Genomic DNA, 13602 nt, shown 5'->3' on the forward strand with positions numbered 1-13602 from the left:
GAGCTCACCTAGACTCAATGCAGTGAGTTTGGTAAGGAAATGTGTTATCATAGGGTCATATCTTGGTTGGAACAATTCAGAACACAGGGAAGGGCCTAGCCTGAGTGGGCTAAAGTAATGAGATTCACCTGACTCACTATGTAGAGAGACTCTATACCTATTTCAGCAGGTCAGCTTGTCTCCCTAGCTGATATTCCTTGAAGCAAGTGCTAAAACTAGAATTTATCCTGTCCATCCTTAGTTTAGTACTGAGTAACTTATGCACCCGTGTGATGCATTCTGTAGGAGGCATTCCAGGCTCAAGTCTCCAGAGCCAACTGCCCTGGAGTTGTTTCTTACGGAACCACAGAAGCAGAACTAAATTTGATTAGGTTGACCTAACAACCTTAGCAGTAAGCTTTGCTCTGATTAGAAGATAGGTTAGCTTCTGTACTATGCTTATTTGTCTCTATTCCTCCAGGAACCTTTGGGCAGCATAGCCCCTGGGATATTTTCATTCCTGCCTCCGGGAGCCACCCTAGAGTGCCCTATGAAATTTTGACAGATCCCCAGAGCATGCCTGCTCCCCCAGTGGTGGAAGGGGATGTTGCTGCTGTGCACAAAGGAAAGGAGGAGCGAGACAATGTGGTGGAGGAAAAGGCTAAGGTTGGTCCTGGTCCATCCAATTCACCTGCATTTTCGGATTTTGTGGCTTCCAGGCAGATCAGCATGGAATACAAACTGCAGACTGAAAGAGTCAGGGGATGACCCAGAGAACAAGTAAACATAGAGATTTAAAGTGTGTCCCGAGATGGTGCTTCCGACCAGGTAGGGTGGGGGAGGGGGTGGTTGTGGGTGCATCTGTGGGAATGATTGAAGCTCATCCCCCTAGCGTCGCTTGACTTTGTCCTCCTTTGACTGATAAAAAGGCAATTATTCATGGCCTTGGAATGTAAGGAGACCCAGGATCATGCTCAGCCCAGCTGTCACATCTGAGAAGGACAGACACTGCAAATTCAGCCCACGGCACACACTCTCTATTAAGAAATACACACAGCAGCTTGGCTTCCAAGTGAAAGGAAGAAATGAATGGGTTAGTGCCCCAGTCTATGAAAGTCAAAACTGGAGAAAGAGATTTTAAGAGGGCCCTGGTAGATGCAGTCTTGATTTAGAGCTTAGTGAAAATATATGGATTTCCAAGAAATGCTTGCCCTTTAATAAATTGAAAAGAAGGTCATTTCATGAGCTATTGCTCACTGGTTATGTTACAACTCAAAGCAGAACACCTGCTCTGCCAGCAAAATAATGTGTCTCGGGTTTTTCCTTGGCAGCCTCCTGGAATACTGATCACACGGTATGACCTCGTCGCTGACTTTTGTGTAGAGCCCCAAACACGTTCAAAATAGGAAATAAAGGGACTGGGCAGGCATAGATCAAGAAAACCTTCTGTCTTGTCAGAGGCCTCTCACATTTCCACGATCCTGTTCTCATAAGCATTCCCAAGGTAACAAAGAGGTGCGGTGGTAGCCCTCAGGAGATCAGACTGTGTCTACCCAGCACCATTGGTCTATTTAGAAATACAATAATTTCAGTGTGCGTTTGATACGGAGCAAATAAATGAGTTCATTAATTTTGATGGGCCCGCCATTTGAAAACAAAAGCCCAGAGGGAGGAGGGAAGAGAGGAAGGCGAGAGGAAGGGAAAAATGCTGATGTGCTCAGAAGCCAGGCGAGTGCTTGGCTGGAAGGCAGTCTTAGAGAGAAATCCCACTGCAAGTGTAATGTAGGAACAGGAAGGGAGCGGAGGGAGGGCAAGGCAGGAGGAAGAGGGAGAAAAGGAGGAAAAGGAAGAGGCGGGGTGGGGAGGAAGCCGCTCGGTTCCAGAAATCAAAACAGATCATTGACATGATGTTGGTTCTCTGAGGGTGAAAGAGAGTGGGGCAGTCCGTTCCAGGATGGATTTTGGTCTTCCCTGGTAGACCATTAGGTGCATCTGTGTTTATTTTTCTGTCCAATTTGACTGCTGGTACCCCCAGGAAACAGTCTGCAAATTCTTTCCCAGAGAAATGGGGCAAAAGGAAAGAACCTGAGCCCTTATATAGTGTATTTGGACCATTCGATGGGACCCCAAACTGTGAAATTGCAGAATAAAGTGTTTATGAGGTAGGGTCGCCTGAGTTCTGCTGTTAAATTCACCTTCATTCGTTGCGTGACCTCCAGCAATCACTTCCATTAATCTGTGAAATGAGAGGCGGGATTAGCTGATCTGTGCGTTTTATTCCAGCTCTAAAAACGTTACGTTTCTCTGAATGTCTTGTTTTGCAAAAACGAACGTGTTGATTGGATTCTGGGTGTCAGTAGTGATTCTTCCCGAATACCAGCAGATCAAACACAACCACAAGTGAAGTAAGTTGATGGAATGCAGAAAATCATTCACCTGGAAAATATCACATAGGAGTTGGTGGTTTCAAATTTGAGTAAAAGCTCGGGGGAAAATGCTCTTGTTTTCTAACGGATTCAGCCAGCCTGTGTCTTGTTCCAACACAGAAAAATGCACGTAACTGACAAGCTGTCTCTGTTCCCTGTCACCATTATGATCCTGGGTTCCCATTCCCACAAGTGTTCCTTCTTCCAGCCTGAAAAAAACGCCTAACCCTTGCTCTCCAGAAGACTCCATCCTTGAAGTTGAACTGAAACAAGACATAAATCAATGGTATGCATTTTGCAATGGCAGGTGAGCCGAACAGGAACAGCCAGGTCAAAGCGAGGGCCCCCTTGAAGTAAGGCAGCCTTTCCTGGCTGAGGCATCCTGGGCTACTCTGCCATCAGCATGAGTCACTTGTCCCTAAGCCCCGCAGCCTGTGAGTATAATGAGGTCACCATTCAAATCTCACCAGTTTAACATCCTGCCTGCATGATTTAGATCTAGGCCGTGGGGCTGTGTGAGTGACGACACCATCCCGACATGCCCAGTTCCTTGGTGCAGTGGCTCTAGGTCATCAGGAGCCCAGACCCCTTCTGCATACTTCTACCCACTATCTTAGCTCCGGTTTCTGTCTTCCCTATCACCTTATAGCTGCCAGGGCCTCCCACCTTTCAGACAGTGTGAAGAAACAGAGGCATGGCGAACAGAGGTCCAAGACAAAGGGGAGGCACCTCCCAGCCAGATCAGCAACCTTTATGGACTTTTCTAGGAGGTCCCATACACTGCTGCTTACATCCTGTTGGCCAGAACGCAGTCACGTGGGCCACACCTAGCTGCAAGAGGAGTTCAGAGTTCTGTAACCAAGGAGGAAAGGAACAAAGGATTTTTGGTAGACAGCTAGCAATCTCTGTTTCAGGGGGTCACATAGGAACATGTCTCAGATGCTATCAAAATTGGAGAGCATCACACACAGAAACACCATCCATCATGGGCATCATTTAACCACGAATCTAAAGTTGGCTTTGGGAGAATTTTTGGCCAGTTAGAAAATGACACGGACTAGGATTAGAGTTACAGGTCTGTCTTTGAAAACAGTGTGACCTCAGGCAAGTCACTTAAACTTCCTGTTATACACATGGAGATCTCCCATGTGGGTCTGCAATCCAACGAGCTGGTGAGCGTGACAGTGTGTAGGTCCGGAGAGGGAAAGGGAGGGGATCCTCTGTCCTCAGACACGTGGGGTTTGAGCAGCAGAATCGGTGTCATTCTTTATTCACCTTCGCAGAACCTGCTTGGGTTTTAGTTTCCCCTCCTGGGAGCATTAGTCTGCTCAGGCTGCTGTCACAAAATATCAGACTGAGTGGCTTAAGCCACAGGCATTCATTCACATAGCTCTGGAGGGTGGAAGTCTGAGATCAAGGTTCTGGACAATCCTGTTCCAGGTGAGGGCCTTCTTCCTGGCTTTCAGTTGCCACCTTCTCACCGTGTCCTCATGGGGTGAAACACGAACAATGTCTCTTCCTCTTCTTGTGAAGGCACCGATCCTATGACCTCATCAACCCTAATTACCTCCCAAAGACCCCGTGTCCAAATACCATCACACTGGGGATTAGGGCTCCAACATCTGAGCTTTGAGGGACACCTTGCAGTCCATCACCGGAGACTGTTATGGGTGTGGGGCGGGGCAAGGCTTCCAAACAGCATACGCCAGCAGTAAGATGCCACCGACACTCGTTCCGTCCACTCCGAGTGGGCTGGCATGGAAGCTGGCTCTGGACACAGAGCTGATTCTCTACCTCTTTCTGCTGACTGGCCTCAAGAATGGAATGCAAAGGGGGAGCTGTGAACAGTGAAGAAAAGAGGCCAGAGCAGGGCTGCCTCGCAGGTCCCAACCAGGAAGGGAACCAGTGGAAATACTCTCATCCAACTGGATCAACACCTATGGTTGTTGGGCTACTGAAAAACGTATGTTTTCTAAGGCAGGGAACCGACGTACGTACAGTAAATGTTTTATTTCAACTTGCAACAGTGAAATGTACACCCATTCCCCAATCTTTGGATGTTGGGCCAAGGCTTTTTCTTCAACTAAGAGATGAGTTCAGCACAGTCTTCCTTAAATCCGTTACATATGACTTTCAGGTTTTGCTTTTTTTTTTTTTTTTTAATGTTTATTTTTGAAGGAGAGAGACAGAACATGAGCGGGAGAGCGGCAGAGACAGAGGGAGGCACAGAATCCGAAGCAGGCTCCGGGCTCTGAGCTGTCAGCACAGAGCCTGACATGGAGCTCGAACTCACAATCTGTGAGACCATGACCTGAGTGGAGTCAGTCGCACAACAGTCTGAGCCACCCAGGCGCCCCTTTTTTTGCTTTTTTTAAGTACAGCAAGAACTTGAAGGTGTTTGCAAAACAATATGAGCACAGCAGACTCCTAGATTTTTTAGAATTTCCCGCCAAGCTTTAAAAGTTGTCCCATCTATCCTCAATTCAATATCACCCTTCCTCTAGTCTTTCCAAAGAATTCATCTCAGTTCTTACAAGGTTTTGGGCACATTTTCATCTCATTTAAGTAAATATATAATTGCAGTAAAATGTCCCACTGGCATAAACAGGTCTGGGAACACACACAGCAGGTCCTTGTTAAGTGTACAACTCAACCCTCGACCATTGGGAGCAGACGTGCCATCTGCCAGATGTGATCGTTGGGAGGCTGCGGGCATCTGGCAGGTGTTTACAGAGTCAGTCAGTCAATCCACGAGTTCCGTCAGGAGGGCGTCTGTTATATGTGAGCCTTGGAGCGGCAAGGATTCCCCTACAAATCACACTGACGCTTTCCCTGGACGGCTTGGCTGTAGCACTGAGGACAAGAAGCAGAGACCATGAGCAACAAGGAGGAGGGAGAAGATCCTGTCACTGCACTACCCGCGTTGGTGCTACCTCACCTACATTCTCTGAGTGGGGCCTTCTCCAATAGCACACGCCTTACTCAACGCCAAAAAATGTTGAGGGTCTTCTGTCCGGGGCCACCTCTGACAGTCAGGTGGGAATCACAAAATTATTTTGTTTGGTCCTCACAACATCCTGGAGAGGTGCGATGTGTTATCCACACTTATGGATAAGGAAACCGAAGCTTCGAGTTTGCCCAAAGTCAGACCACCGTTCGGTGGTGAGGCAGGCGCGTGGTACCACTGCTCTGTGAAAGGCCATGCCGCAGAGAAGGGCTCGGGTCTGAGCACAGAAAGGAAAGCGTAATTGTAAAATGCTCCAGACGCTACGTAGAAGCTGTTGGCTGGGGGCAGATTATCGTGGAATCAAGCGTCCTCCCCCGAATGCGGGCCCGAGTGACGGTGCTAGTGTTAACTTGCTGAAACACACGCTGGCTGGAGTTCACTTACACGGAGAGGGGTGGCCAAGTGGCCAAGAGTAGATGGCTCCCAGGCTGTGTAGGGCGAAGTGAGGCTGGGAGAGGCAGACTGGGAAATCATCTCCAGAGACACGGTACCAGGAAGGCGAGTGGATGACCCAGTGGCTGTGCATGGAGCGGAGAGAGGGAAAGGGTACCTTTGGGCTCTCAGAGACGTGGAGGGGGTGCTGCCCGAGGCCACGGAATCCAGTAGAGAGACAGAGAATAGCCCCACAGAGACAACCATGCTCCAGCAGAGGGTAGGTGAGTGTACCTCCTGTCCCTGGTAGATCAAGAACATTCAGGCTTGGTCTCGAGATTTTTGCTGAAAGTCGTCAGTGAGTACTTCCAAGGAGTTTGTTCAGCATTCATGCTGCACTATTCGTTGAGCACCGCTCTGTGCGGGGCACGGTGGGAGTAGGAGGGAGTCTGTGACCCGAAGGAGTCCACACTCAGGGAAGCAGCGGGTAGTCTCCAGGCTCCCCCACCCTTCACCACTCAGCTGCCCCTTGACAGCAGGGGTGCAAAGCATTGTGGGAACATCAGTGTGGGGGGCCCACGGAGGGGAGGGCTTCCTGGAGGAAAGGCATTCACACCCCGGCCTGAAAGTTGAATAGAACTCAGCCAATTGAAAGAGAACTTTTAGAAAAGGAATTGCTGCTACAGCACAGATGCACCTTGAAGACATTCAGCTGAGTGAAATCAGCCAGACCCAGGAGGACGAAGACTGTACGACTGCCCTTACATGAGGGACTGAGAGGAGTCAGATTCATAGGGACAGAGAGTAGGACGGTGGGTGCAGGGGCTGGGGGGAAGAGGGGAGTACAGAGCTGTTGTCTAATGGGGATCGAGGTTCCATTTTACGAGATGCAAGAGCTCCAGTCATGGGTGGTGGTGAACGGGCTTAACGCCACCCAACTGTCCTGCAGTTAACGAAGGCTAAGATGGTCAATTGTGTGTTATGCGTGTCTTACCGCAATTAAAAGTGAAAGGCAGGGTGGAGGGAGGGAGGGAGGAGCATGAGGCAAGGCCCCAGGGCAAGAGAGAAAGGTGGAGGAGTTCTGGGACTGTGAGAAGCTCCATGTGCTGGCACAGAGTCTGGGGGGAGGTGACCGTGGCAAGGACTTGACCACGGAAGGAAGGATTTTGAGGGGCGGAAGTAGCAGGCTTTCCAAGGTGTTTCAAATTCAGCAGGAGGGAGAAGAGCTGGTGATAGAGGGTCAAATCGAAGGGTAGAGCACGCGCACGTTTTTGCTAATGGAAGCGGTGCTGTGATGGGAAGGACCACCGTGCCGAAGGGGGGGCTTCCGGTTAAGCGGGAGGCAGCAGGTGCCTGAGGAATCCGCACGCTCATCTGGTCCTTCTCCTGCACGCTGCCGCTGGAGCGGAACCTGCCTTCCCGGAGAACGCCTGAGCTGGGGTGGCCCGGCATCTACCAGACCCTCCGGTGCCACCAGGTCGCCTGCATGTCGGGGAGAAGCCAGACTTGCCTATTATCGGCTCGGATTTGTTGAATTTAAATTGTCCTGCACAGGAAAAAGAAGGAAGCGAAGCCGCCCAGAAGGAGCACTGATCACATGGCAGTTTCCGTGTCTGGGCTCTGAAGAGACCAGGGTGCTCTTTTTTTGGCAAATTCTTCTTCCCCAGTTAATCCAGTTGACTGACTCAGAGTAAGCTTTGCCCGACGGGGCCCAAGAAGAACAAAACAAGAAATGATGTCTGCCAATGTGGGCTTCCTCCCAAAACAATTAGAGCTTGAAGTGAAGCCCACGGGTCAGATTCGAGGTTTTTCTTCCTCGGAAGCCTCGATTTCACTGAGTGCAGACAGCACAGAGCCGATGGGCTGCAGCTCCGTCACGACCCAGGTGTCCCCGACACCTCCTGCCCCCAGGTGGGGTGGGACCATGGAGAGGAAAGGGACGCTGTTGGTAAAAAAAAATAACTAACAATTTTGAAAGTCTGTTTTGTGCCAGGCAAGCCTCGGTTAAGACTTTGGACGTATTATCTCCTTTATTCCTAATAACACCCCTATGGATTATCCCATTTCACCAACAAGGAAAGTGAGGTTCTGGGAGTTTAAATGACCGGCTGATGGTTATCAGTTAAGTAAATGGCGCAAGAAAATTCAGAGGCCACAAGTTCTAACCAACAACGCAGACTCCTCAGGGTAGAGAAAAGCAAGTTTCAGGAATAATATCGGAAGGCCAATTGCCGGGTCCTTTCCAAGCGTGGCTCTAAAGCAGCCATTTGAAAGCTCTCAGCCCCCTCAGAGATCCCAACAGTGGTAGAGAAAGAATAATGATGCCACTACCAGTTACAGAGCACTTGCTATGCTGATCTCTTCATGGGCATCATTTAACCTTGAAGCAGCCTAGGGAATGTGCATCCCTCCTGGCTCCTGGCTACCCATTAGGCAATCCAAGCTTAGGCAAAATGAGAAATTTGTTGGTTTGTAGAACCATGGGAAACATTATGACCAAGAACTTAAAAACCCCATCAGGGCTAATGTCCCATCCTTGTCCCTGTGATATTGTCTGTTCTCTCTCTGTCTGTCTCTCTCTCTCTGCAGACCAGTTCTGTCCACGGTGCAGGAAACATGGCCACAACAGTCTCTGGGTTTAATCTGTAGCCTGAACCCCACAGGGAGACTGACGTCAGGTTCTCTTGGGGTTCAAAGTCTCACATCCCTAGCAAAGGGACTTGCTGACATATCTCGAGTCAGCACTTACCTTGGCTCAGACCGAGTGAGGGCCGCAGCCTGGTTCCTTTAAAAATGGCTGGTCTCGTAGAGCCACAGTGATGCCAAGGACTGTTCCCTGGAGAAGAGGAGGGTGCTGAGTAGACAAACAATCCTCTCCGTGTCTCCAAAAGCTAGACAATTGATTCCCACTGCCTCAGACTAGCAAACTATGCCTATCTGCCTGCCTTTCCCCCACCTTCCCTCTCTCCTTCCCTCCTTCCTTCCCTTCTTCCTGACATGGATTTAAATCCCGAGTTTTCTCCTTCCTACTGAACCCAGGCTCCAGAAGCACAGAGAGGACCCACTCTCAGTTTTATCATCAGCTTGCGGATGGGCCAGAGTATATTACTACTTATCCCTTAAGCCTGAATATCTTCACCTGCTACAAAGGGCAGGGGGAGCTGTGTGCACCCCCACCCCCGGATTTTGCCCTTCCGTGTTGGAATCTTTGAGCCTCCTGAGCAACCAACCCACCTTGGCCGGACCCCTTTCCCCATCCTGCTTTATGTAAACCTTCAAACACTGGATCTCTCCCCATTTTAATGAAGTACTCATTTTTAATCCTTTATTTTTGGACCATAACATTTCGAGTTTAATCCTCAGGGTTCTAGCCTGCCTACTTGGTACTATTTTAAATTGAGAGCTCTGCATTAATGCTGTTTTGCTGAGGGCAGTGTTCCCTCCATTAACTAATCCCTTGAGGAAATAATGCCATTATATGAAGTCAGCGGCGTTCAAAACAAAACCCTATCTTATAAATCATGTCAAGCGGGGTTCCAGATACCTCCAGGTGCAACTTCCAGTGGGTCTGGACTTGTTGGGAGAAAATGGGGCAAAGCAGTGGAAAACATCTGCCTTTTTTTTCTGACCCGGTTCTTCTTTCCCCCCTTCCCACTCTTCCTACCTCTGCAGCCAGAATCCTGCTTTCTCACCTGTCCACTGGCGGTCACAACGGGAGCGGAGATAAGCCAGCCATTACCCACCGGTCCTTGCGGACGTAAGTTTGGGAAATGCTGGATTCATGATCGTTAAGCAGATTTGTTTACCTCTGACCCCACATCAAGCCGATCACCTCCAAAAGGCAGCACCTCCCACCACCCCCACAGGGCAGCCAGGGCTTCAGCCTATGGATGTGGGAGTGTTACCAACACTCAGTCCATAACAGAGAGGCGACTTGCTCAGGATAATAAGCAAGAAGGTGGCAAGAGCCAGGTCTGGGACCGATGATGTCTCTTGATTCCTACATCTGTCCTCTTCCCTTTGTAAGTAAAGGACAGCGTGAGGCATCGTGGACCAGCAGGTGGGGTGGGCAGCTGGTGGGAAGGATGAGACTCGATACGATCCGAGATGTTGATGATGCCTGGCATCCGAGCAGGAGCCCCGGGGGATCCAACTTCGGCCCGCCAGTAATCCCCCCTTCTGGTGAGATCCCAGACGGAGACCCACAACAGGGAATAAAGGAAGATGGAAACAAGGGCCATTTTATTGCTAGCCGAGACGACTAGTTTTAGCCGAGACGACTGGTTTTAGCCAAGACGACTGGTTTTAGCCAAGATGACTGATTTTAGCCAAGACGACTGGTGGTCCTTCAGACGGACTCTTCCAGGAAGCAGAGCTGGGATTATGACAGGCTCAGAGCCTGAGCGGTCTTCCCTTCTCCTGCCCAAGTCTTACCACCAGGTTTCAGGGAGCTGAGGACTCTGGACTGAGGGACCCACCGTGAGTGTGAAGCCCAGTCAGGACCCCAGTCTCTAAGCAGCGGTATTCGAATAGCGGCACTGTCTTCTCTCCTCTGTTTGGGACAACTCAGCATAGCACCGCTTGGCTGAGCCTGGGAGCACAATCTGTCTGTCTTCTCAGGATGCTCTGGGAGAAGGTAGGGGACCATCAAAGAGGAACTGGGGTCTTTTCTCCACTCCAGGCGCTCACTCAGGGGAGGCCAGCTATAGCTCCTAGATACTAGGCCAGATGCCCGTGAGATTCAGGACAGGGACAGGAATATTCCTCCAAACCCTGGAAGCCACTCTGTCCTACCTGAATCCTGACTACTCCCAGGTCCCTCCCTGAGGCCAGCCTCTACCCTCCATCCCTCAAAGCACCTCTTGCCCTTTCTGCTCAGATTAAACCTGGGCCTGCCCTCCCCTTCCCGTCAGTTCCAGGATCCCAAAGAGAATATTCTATAGTTTAGATGCTAGTCTGAAATAATTTGTCTGGCTCAACGTATCACGCCTTCCCATACCTCCCATCCCGAAACACACTTTCCAGTCTCCCCTTTCATTTCTGCCTCCTGTTGTGGTGACTCTCACGAAGAAAGATGTCATTTGCGGACATCCTTATGACCATCAGAGGTATTTCGAAAGGCTTACAAATTTTAATTACCGGCTTCATATTCCTACACAACAACAAAGCAGGCACGTTTCATCTGGGAGATTTCTCTCTGGTGTAACACAGACAGGAAAATATTGCAAGAAAGACATAGGCAATATTTTTTCTCATCCACCGTGGGGCACGGTAGTGAGCTGAATGATGGCCACCCAGAGCTAGCAAGTTTTAATCCCCAGAGCCTGTGGATGTGACCTTATTGGGAAGTGGGTCTTTGCAGATGTGATTAAACTCGGTATCATGAGAGGAGGAGATGACCCCAGATTATTCGGGTGGGCCCTAAATGCCATCACAAGTGTCCTTGAAGAGAGGTACAAGAGATCAAGGGACACGTGGGAAAGACGATGTGAAAAAGGGAGAGAGATGTGGCCGCAAGCCAATGGACCCCTGGAGCCACCAGAAGCTGGGAGAGGAAAGGAGGGATCTTCCCCCCCACCCAGAGCCCTCGGAGGGAGGGGGCGCCCACCCCCAGCCTGATTTCAGACTGCTGGCTTCCGGGCCAGTGAGAGGGGAGCAACAGATGGGGGACACTGAGTGCCACAGAGCCACCAGCAGAGAGGAGGCCCGAAAGATCACTCGACTTAGCCCCAGCAAGTTCACTAGTGATTTCTGAGAGCAGAGCGGTTGTAGCAAATGTAAGGAAACGACGGACATTGCGTTTGCAGAACATTCTCCCACACGTAAACTTAGGAAAGTGAGCAGTAAACTGGAACCCTAAATTACCTCTAATGACTGCATGCGTCCCACGAGAGCCTGCAGGCAGAGGTCCAGCGGTGAGCGTCCTGTGGATCAAAGGAAGTTGGGTTTCTCCTTGTTCGACCCATGTCAGCCTTAGTATACGTATCTTTTGTCCCACTGAGGACACAGGCCCTGGAAATCAGAAGCACCTGTTTCAGCCACGAGCATGAAAACCAGCACGAACCCCGAGCATCCTGGGTGCTCCCTTCTGTCCATCTGGTGTCTCCCGGTCCTTGCCCCATTGCCTCCACCTGTTTCCTACTTGGGACCTTCCTGAATCTCAACTGCAGCCAAGCATTGACTCTTTTCCCTTTCACGTGCTATCCAGAGTTTTAGCCAAGAGTGGATTTCAAACCCCATTCCTCACAGAAACTGTAAAGCTGTATGACACAAAGACCTCTTCGGAATAACAGGGTTGGAAGTGGAAATCCACACGTGGCCAGTCTTGGCTTTGCTTTGTTTCATAGTGTCAGGGGGAGGGCACGTGCGGGGCGGGGGCTGCCACCAGCCCCCGGAAACGAGCCTACAAAGGGGTCTGTTGGGCCACTGAGAACAACCCCAAGCTGAAGCCCACACAGATCATGTTCCTGACAGGGCTCCTCATTTCTTACATAAGCTAATAAATCTTCACTTGCTTTTAAAAGGAGAGGTCAGGGGTGCCTGGGTGGCTCAGTCGGTTAAATGGCCGACTTTGGCTCAGGTCATGATCTCAAGGTCCGTGAGTTTGAGCCCCGCATCTGGCTCTGTGCTGACAGCTCAGAGCCTGGAGCCTGCTTCGGATTCTGTGTCTCCCTCTCTCTCTGCCCCTCCCCGGCTCATGCTCTGTCTCTCTCTCTCTCTCTAAGAATAAATAAACATTAAAAAGAGAGGTCAGGATGTCATAGCCAGTTTGGGCAACCGAGGAGAAGAGTCTGAGGCTCTTCTCCTCATGTCCCTCAGCTCTCCTCACGCCCCCCTCAGGTCCCCTCGTGCCCCCCTCAGGTCCCCCCACGCCCCCCTCAGGTCCCCTCACGCCCCCCTCCGCTCTCCTCACGCCCTCCTCTAGCCCGGCCTCCTCCTGTGGGCTCCATTTTGAGGCATGGCACCCTTTTTCACTCTGACACGGAAGTCAGAGACCTGGGAGTCGGCCTGTCCCCGTCCCTGCCGTTCGTCGGGAGCGCACGGCACACGAGGGCCCAGAGGCGCTGAAGTGGCCCCGTGAGCGCGCAGAGATCTCAGGGGAGGTGCTCCTTCCGGGGCAAAGCGCAAGGGCCAAGCCCGCAGAAGGGGATCCGTGAATCGCTCAGGTCGTTTGTGACGATTCCCAGCACGGCCTGCTTCCCTGTCGGCACCCGGGCCGGCCTCACTGTGTGGCAACCGGGGGACCGTCGCTGCCAGGTGGACCCCACAGGCCCCGGCCCGCCAGGCGCTGAAGAAGCCCCCTGGCCACGGCCCTCCCTGCCGCGTCAGGGTGACGCATCCGCTCGCTCGGAGGTGCGGGGAGAGCCCAGGGAGGAGGTGGGAGCCGGCAGCCCCCCGCGGGGCCGGGGGTGCCACACATCCTGCCATTCCTTCCGGAGCAGCAGCCCCTGCCCCGAGCAATGCTCCTCCCTCCACTCCGCCCCTGGCTTGAACGTCACTGCTCCCTTGTGGGCACAGTTCGGTCCCCACCAAACTCCTCACGGAGAGGGTGCCCACCCCCACTCCTGGACACGGGGAGGCGCGGCTCTGCGCGCCCCCCTGCTCTTCTGGGTTTTACCTTCGTGGCTGTGGAGCAGAAGGGCCGTTTACCCTCGCATGCGAATTACCTACTCATGGAGGAATGTTATGACCCTGGTCGCAAGATTGGGTAGCTGTTACTAAGACACACTTGGGACCAGCGAATGCAAGTACCTCATGAGAATTCTTTGACTAATAAAGAATCACCTTCTAAATTCCTCGAGAAAGCTCTCCTTTAGG

General features: G+C 51.4%; 1 long non-coding RNA gene across 1 annotated transcript; it reads right to left on the reverse strand.

The window, feature by feature from the left end:
• Nucleotides 1-8514: 8514 nt before the first annotated feature.
• On the reverse strand, nt 8515-13061 carry LOC106985535 (uncharacterized). The gene is made up of 3 exons (XR_001431921.3): nt 12781-13061; nt 11650-11796; nt 8515-8620 (listed from the first exon to the last, which is right to left on the reverse strand). It is a non-coding gene; the product is annotated as an uncharacterized LOC106985535 (long non-coding RNA).
• Between the last annotated feature and the right edge of the window lie 541 nt (nt 13062-13602).

Source organism: Acinonyx jubatus, chromosome A1 (assembly GCF_027475565.1).
Source record: "Acinonyx jubatus isolate Ajub_Pintada_27869175 chromosome A1, VMU_Ajub_asm_v1.0, whole genome shotgun sequence".
Lineage (NCBI taxonomy): Eukaryota > Metazoa > Chordata > Mammalia > Carnivora > Felidae > Acinonyx > Acinonyx jubatus.